The 7,325-nt window shown below is 31.8% G+C and overlaps 1 protein-coding gene across 18 annotated transcripts in view; it reads right to left on the reverse strand.

Annotated features, from left to right (window-relative positions):
- The window catches only part of LOC106878639 (thrombospondin type-1 domain-containing protein 7A), a 999,802-nt gene that overhangs the window by 597,099 nt on the left and 395,378 nt on the right, over nt 1-7,325 (reverse strand). For 14 of the 18 annotated variants that reach the window (XR_008265800.1, XR_008265799.1, XM_052974022.1 and 11 more), the window contains one exon: nt 5,008-5,124. The exons of the other annotated variants lie outside the window; for them this stretch is intronic. The gene's annotated coding sequence lies outside the window, so the exon portion shown is untranslated. The remainder of the gene's footprint in view (nt 1-5,007; nt 5,125-7,325) is intronic. 18 annotated transcript variants of the gene reach the window in all.

The raw sequence follows: 7,325 nt of genomic DNA on the forward strand, positions 1-7,325 counted from the left end.
ATATATATATACACACACATATATGTATACATTTTTCTACTCTAGGCACAAGGCCCAAAATCTTTGAGGGAGGAGCCAGTCGATTATATCGACCCCAGTAAGCAACTGGTACTTAATTTATCGTCCCCAAAAGGATGAAAGACAAAGTCAACCTCAGCGGAATTTGAACTCAGACTATAAAAACAAAAGAAATACCGCTTAGCATTTCGATCGGCGTGCTAACGTTTCTGCCTGCTCACCACCTTATATATATGTATATAGGCATTTACACACATATATATACACACATAAATACATACGTACACTCAACACATATGTATAAACACAAACGTGTGTATATTATTAAGGACTTTTTGTATACTGCTCTCACATATCAAGTATTAATCAATATGGTTCAATTTTTGTTATATTAATGTAGACTTGTATTGTCATAAACACCAAGTGAAGGCCTTAAGCACCCCGTGTACAAGTGTATATGTTAACTGTGCAAGTTCCTAGAAAAGAGACAACTATATAATCACCGACTCTCCAAATATACCATTAAAGTATTACGTTCCTTTGAACTGAGATTTTTCTATAGAAACAGCATAGAATGCTGCCATCAATAGGAAAGAATGGTTAGGAATAAGTGTCGGAACCACTACTGATGTAGAATACTTGTGTATCTTTCATTAGAAAAAAAAACACATTAGTAGAATATTGCAATCAAAACTTGATCTAAACACAAACAGATCCAACAAAGTCATCTGAGAGTAAAAATGGAGAAAGAAAAAAAACCTTTGCTGTCATAGAAATAATTGCTGGCCTGTGGCTATGAACATTATATATAAAGTTGGTGGCACGGTTGAAGAAGCTGACAAAGAGGCTATCTATATAGTTGGGTAACTTGCTAGTAATAGGAAACAAAGCTCCCTCATCTCATACTTGACCACTCTAATAAAATGGATTCATTGCAGAAGCAAGTCACAGGTATACGAATTGATGGAATGACAATAACAGGAATACCTTTAGAATTGACCAACTTATTTAAAGCTAATTTGAGACTTAACAATAACAATGATAACGATGGACATTTATGGACAACCTGAAAGTGGAACAGTAAATATATGCATCAATTTTCTAAAATTCAGCAAATGATATATCTATGGTTGTTGTCCAAATTCCAATGAGAAAGCCTTATTCTTTTCGACAGACATGGAATCTTGTTTTATAGAAGAATAAATAGAGTTAAAAACAGCCCCAGAACATCATCATTTTAATGCTCACTTTTCTATGCTTAAATGTGTCAGACCAAATTTATTGAGGCAGATTTTCTTTGGCTGGCTGGATGCTCTTCCTGTTGCTAACACTCACTTGTTTCCCAGCAAGCAAACATTTAAGCTAATCCTATGAATATAAACAGCACAATGACCTGACATGTTTTCATAGAACACTGTAAGCAATTGATACCACTTGTTTGACAATGGTATTTGTTTACAATTAGCAAGTGATGTCAAGACAGAGACACAAACACTTATTTATATGTGTGTGCTTATGCATGCATGTGTGTGATGGGCTTCTATGAATTTCCATAGACCAAATCCACTCACAAGTTTTGGTTGACTCAGGGGTATAAAGCTATGGTACAAGACACCTACGGCACCCTGCTGTGGGACTGAACTCAAAACACTTTGGCTGCAAATCAAACTTCTTAACCACACAGCCATGTTATGATGTAAAGAGGATGATTATATTATGTCATTTGTGTTTTTGCATTTTGCTTCATCACCTAATGTAAGAGTCTGCTAAAAATCTCCAAGTCCAAATGCATGAAAAACAACTTGAAATAATGGTAAGGCAGTAAGAACCGGTACTAAGCACTTACGCATATCCATCTATGCATTCACATTTCTATGTGCGAGTATATGTTTCAGAAATACATCCAATCAGTAAAGAGAAGATCTCACTTCACGTTAACATGGCAGTTTAATGTTGTTAAGTGTAAATGAAAGAATAGTAAAAGAAACAACTTGAAACCCTATCCATGATTTGAAAAGTATTTGATCAAACATAGTTTTAGATTTTCTGGCTAACCATTTCGAATGTATCTAAGCAGCTAACATTTAAAGAAAGTATCAATGACATTTTTGCTGTATGATGAGTTTGAACAAGATAAATAGCTATTTATTGAGATCTGGCAAATTTCTGACTGGAATTCTGATTGAGATAAAATATTTATAGGAAAATGAAATGAATAATAATATATTTCCACTCGTTTTTTTTTTCTTTTTCTTTTTCTCTCTTGGATATTTGGTAACATTCCAAGAGACTATTTAGAAAATAACACATTTCATAAGTTGGAGAATTCTTATATTCCAGTTTGTTGACCAAAGCAGTCAGTATCAAAGTAATAGGAATATTTTTCAAACATTTCTTTTTATTTTGCTGATATTTATTTATGAGTTGAGGAAGTGTGTGTGTGTGTGCACTCACACACACACACACACACACATGTATATATATATATATATATATATACACATGTATGCATGTGTTTGTGTGAATATATAAGGTTATATATATGTGTGTGTGTATGCATGTATATATATATATTTATATACCCACATACACACACACATATACAGAGAGGTAACCAGATTGATATCGATATATGCGTACATAAGTTAAAACAAAGAAAACCGATTGCATCGTAGGTGCTTTTTATATGGAATAGCAACTTTTAGCAATCCTACATTAAATGTGAGATAGTTTCTAGAATATTCTACATCGAAATGGATAATCATTTCCGTTTGGCATTTTCTCTACACCATTTTTATCTTATCACATGCACACACACACACATATTTGTGTGTGGTTTTCTTAGTAAGATGTTGAAAAATTATAGCAGGAGTGTTCTCTTGCATTCAGAGGTTTTTTTTTTCTATTGGAAATTACATTCTCATTATTGGCCAAAGAAAATTGGCAAAGATAATATGATAATCTCAGAGAATTTCTATAGACTGATCAAACTCTGTGAATTGGGGACGTAATTATCTTTCTGAATGTCTACTTTTGTTGTTAGGAACTGTAATAATCCAGTTTTCATGCATCTAGACATTTCTGATTGCAAAAACCATAGATGGAAGCAGATAAAAGATGTTATAGAAGGAGATTAACAATTAATGAAACATCGGCATCACAAATTTTGGTCTTATTATAGCTCGTGTAAAATCATTGAATGGTAGTAATAGACCTGGACAATCCTAAATGGGGAAATACTATTGATTTTTTTTTCCTCTCCCACTAAACCAGTCATATGACTGGAAGCTAATTTTCTAATAATTTTAGTTTATTCGTCACATAAAAAGAAATTAAACCAATTAACCTTTTCAGCAAACAGATACTTAATTTTGGTGAGAAAATCAAGATACGAATTAGAATTTTTGCCACATTTTTATGACACTTAAGTAAAGTAAGGTAGATGCTATTGTCAGATAGTAATTGATGACTGGTTAATCTATGATTAGAGATCAATAATTCTTCCAGCATAGTCACAGACTTTCTTTAGTTGGCACTGGTAAGACATTGCAAAAGTCCAAGAACCTTTCAATTGGTGTTAGGTTTATGCTTGCGGTAAAAAGAACATTTGTTTGATATTAATTACATTCCCGGTACATTTGTTAAATTAAAGAACGTCGTTATCAGTTCTGTTTGTTTTCCTTTCCACGTGGTTCCTAATGAAAACAACAAAACAAAGTGGTTGGTGATGGGGATTGAACTTTTACCTGCTGTATTCAGTGCAATAGTTGTTCACGATAAATGCATTGATTGTTGAATTTGTAAAATTTCGTTTGCAATAATATCAATAAGACAATTTCTACCGCGACAACTACAATGATTCATAGACATGATTTTCGACATAATTCCACAAACCGAACATTATAAATGTTACTTTAATGAGAGGATAAAACAAAACTTTGAAATTTTTATTTGATGGCTACTAGCTAATGGTTTCTCATATTAATTTTTTTCCTTAGAAGATTCTGTTCACGCTATAAACAATTTGGTAATTTAGAACCAATATCTTGACCATATAGCAAGAAATGTACTCAATTATAGACATTTTTTCTTTTAGTTTGGCACATAAGAATAATAGCAGAAAATACTGGCAGCACCAAAAGGAAAATAATAGAAATTTCCATGGGTCAGTATGTCGAGATAAGTTAAGTAATTACTATCATTAAAGGATACTAAACTACTACTGTACCAAGTACAAAAAAAAAGAAAAAGAAAGAAAACAACACTAAGAAATCAATGATATTGCAAATTGCTGGGATGAAAGAAGAAATTGCCAAATGCTAGAAGATTGATTGTAGTTCAATTGCAAATGATTAGAAATAAAATGTTGTAAAAACATGAAAGGAAAAAGAAACGAAAGAAAACGAGAGATGAGATATATTTACTGTTTCCAAGATGATTGTTAAGAGATAAGAATGAGCAACTAAGTTTAAAAAGTTGAAAAAAAAAAAGAAAAAAGAAAGAAAACAACATGAAAGGAATAATCAGTGAAGAGGCTGAAATAGAAATTATTGATTATATCCTGACTATCTATAAAGTAGAGTTCACACAAAATAATCAGGTTCTAATATTCTTTTTATATTTATGCACAAGGTTATTGTAGCTATATAATATAAGTTGTTCTGATCTATCAAAGTTGTTGCTTCTTAGTATCCCAGCTGTGCAAAAATCTGTCAAGTGACCTGTGCCCTGAACACTAACAGAATGTAGAAATACATCTCAAAGGAATACATAACCCAAAACAGGCCCTTGTTCACCCTAAAACACTGAATATTTATTGAAAAGGGTTTTAAAAAAAGGGCGGTAAAAAAAAAAGAAAAAAGGAAGGAAAACTGATTTTCTCAAGAAATGGGATTTCATTTGGAAATGTTGAAAATAAAATAAGTTCCATTTCCAATTTAAATGTTTCATGTGAAATTGGTAAAAAGCCAAAGAAAATACAATACATACCAAACTGGAGTTTACTGAAGTAACTGCTAATGTCATCTCCACAGATTATTGGGAAAAGTTATAAGTGGGGAAAATGTCTGTACGGAGATGTTTTGGGGAGAGTTAGTTGTACAGGAACTACAAAAAAGAAAGAAAAATACAATGATGTGCAATATAAAGTGTATGAGATACATTTATTATTATGTTTATTATTATTCATATACACTCAACAGATTAAACTGTTGGAAAAGAAAGGAATCCTAACACTGGGTTACAATAAATAGTCTTAGATGCCAAGAGCCCTTGTAAGTATCCTAGCTGTCCCTAATAACACTGTTTTCTATAGCTGTACTAAACTGGGTTTTATACCTATTTCCTTTATGCATCTGTTCAAATCTTTAGGAAAAGTTCCCAATGCACCTATTACTATTATTATTATTATTAATATATTAGAAATTTGGCTTCTTGACATGGATTTCCCTTGTAAACATTTGCTAAGGAGTCACATTTTGAAATAGTCTTCTATGCTGGTATACACCACTTTTACAGTATAAAGTTTGCTTAACAGAATATTTTATATGTTCTGTTTCCTCTAAGTGATAGTAAGTTTTATCCATCTACTAAAATCTAAATATCATAAAAACTTTTATTTTGACTTTTGTCTCGTATAAATTTTAAGTACATCTATTATGGTATTTTAAGCACCTACAAAATAGTGTTTCGATGCAAGAGAGAAAAATGGAAGACTGAAAACAACAACTTTCTATATCAGAAGATATGCTGAAATGTAAAACTAAATTCAGTGAAAATCTGATGAATTTCCAAAACTGAATGTTTATCTAAAAATACAAAGTGGATTGATTGATTGATTGATTGATTGATTGATTGAAAAAAAAAAACTGGAAATAGATTTCGGAGAGTGATGGAGTATCTTTTGTTATACATGAACAGGTGGGAATGGATGAATAGCTGGAAAGAAGTGAAGAAACTTGGGAAGAATAAAAGCAACTGATCAGAGTAAATGAAACTGTGAAGAGGTGTCAATATGTTGATCCAGCTTGCCTATACCAATGCTAAGGAGACAAAATATACATGAATAAGATAATGGGACAGACACTGCTTACTAATCTATAATTTTGATGGACTTAATATTGAACAAAATATTGGAAATAACAGATCAATTGAGTTGTCACCTAGTGACATAAGTTAATAATTTGCAAAGGTGACCTTGATGGGAACAAAACAGACTTTTTGGTTATATTCTGAGAAGCACTGAAAAGAAAAAAAAAACCCAAAAAAACCATTGTTTTCTTTCAATTTCTAAGTTGGCAACTTAATAAAGTTTCGAGGAAAAGAAGCTTAGAATCAGGAAATGGAAATTATTATCTTAATCGCGAAAAGAAAATTGCACCATATGTGGTTATATTGATTCTCAATGTGAAAATTAAAACTGTTTTAAAAATAGTTTTTCTTGCATGAGAGTAAAAGAAGATTACTATATTTTCTTCCTTAGAGATTTCCCAATATGAGCCAGCGTTCTCTTGTGTCACCTTTTGTGTGGCAAACTTAGAAATTTAGTTAGTCTTTACATCATTCAAGGTCATATGATGGCATTGAGAGGTCAAAGACACAGCATTAATGGATAAACATATTGAAACATTAACGTGTTTGCTATGAAATGGCACAACATTAATTACATAGATACATGCTAATTTTACAAATTACATGTTGGACCCTCTGTGTGTTACTTTGATTTGCTAGAAATAATAACTAAAGTCTATTACTTCATATCCTGCCTTTAAAAAATGAAAGAAGTTCATTGAATACTATGATCTTGGGTTAAAAACATGTTGAAATGGTCATGGCTGGAATGTTTTTGATCATTAATTTGTTGATCAAGGCTAACCAGGAGTTAAAAAAACATACAAATTACATATATAGGAGTCAACTAACTTTTGTGTTGACATAGACAGTTACCTTTACATGAACGTAGATTCTGAAAACATCTCACATGATAGACTACACTCACACACACACACACACACACAATCTAGCAAGCATGTGAATGTCAATGCTTTGCTGAAGAGGTTTAATGAGGCTGAATCATGTCTGAAATTGTCACTGAAGAGATGGAAATAACATGTAGGGTATTGTGACCTCTTGGCAGAAACGACCATAAGAAACTGTTCTTTTTCTATTCTATGAATTACTGGTATGTATGTATGTAATATACAGTCTTTACATATGTATATACTCTCATAAATGTTTTAGAATGAATAAATAGACATAATGTAATGTCTAACAGTTGATGAATACTATTTCTGTATCCCCACTCCCTT

The sequence above is a fragment of the Octopus bimaculoides genome, chromosome 17 (assembly GCF_001194135.2).
Source record: "Octopus bimaculoides isolate UCB-OBI-ISO-001 chromosome 17, ASM119413v2, whole genome shotgun sequence".
NCBI classification, from domain to species: domain Eukaryota; kingdom Metazoa; phylum Mollusca; class Cephalopoda; order Octopoda; family Octopodidae; genus Octopus; species Octopus bimaculoides.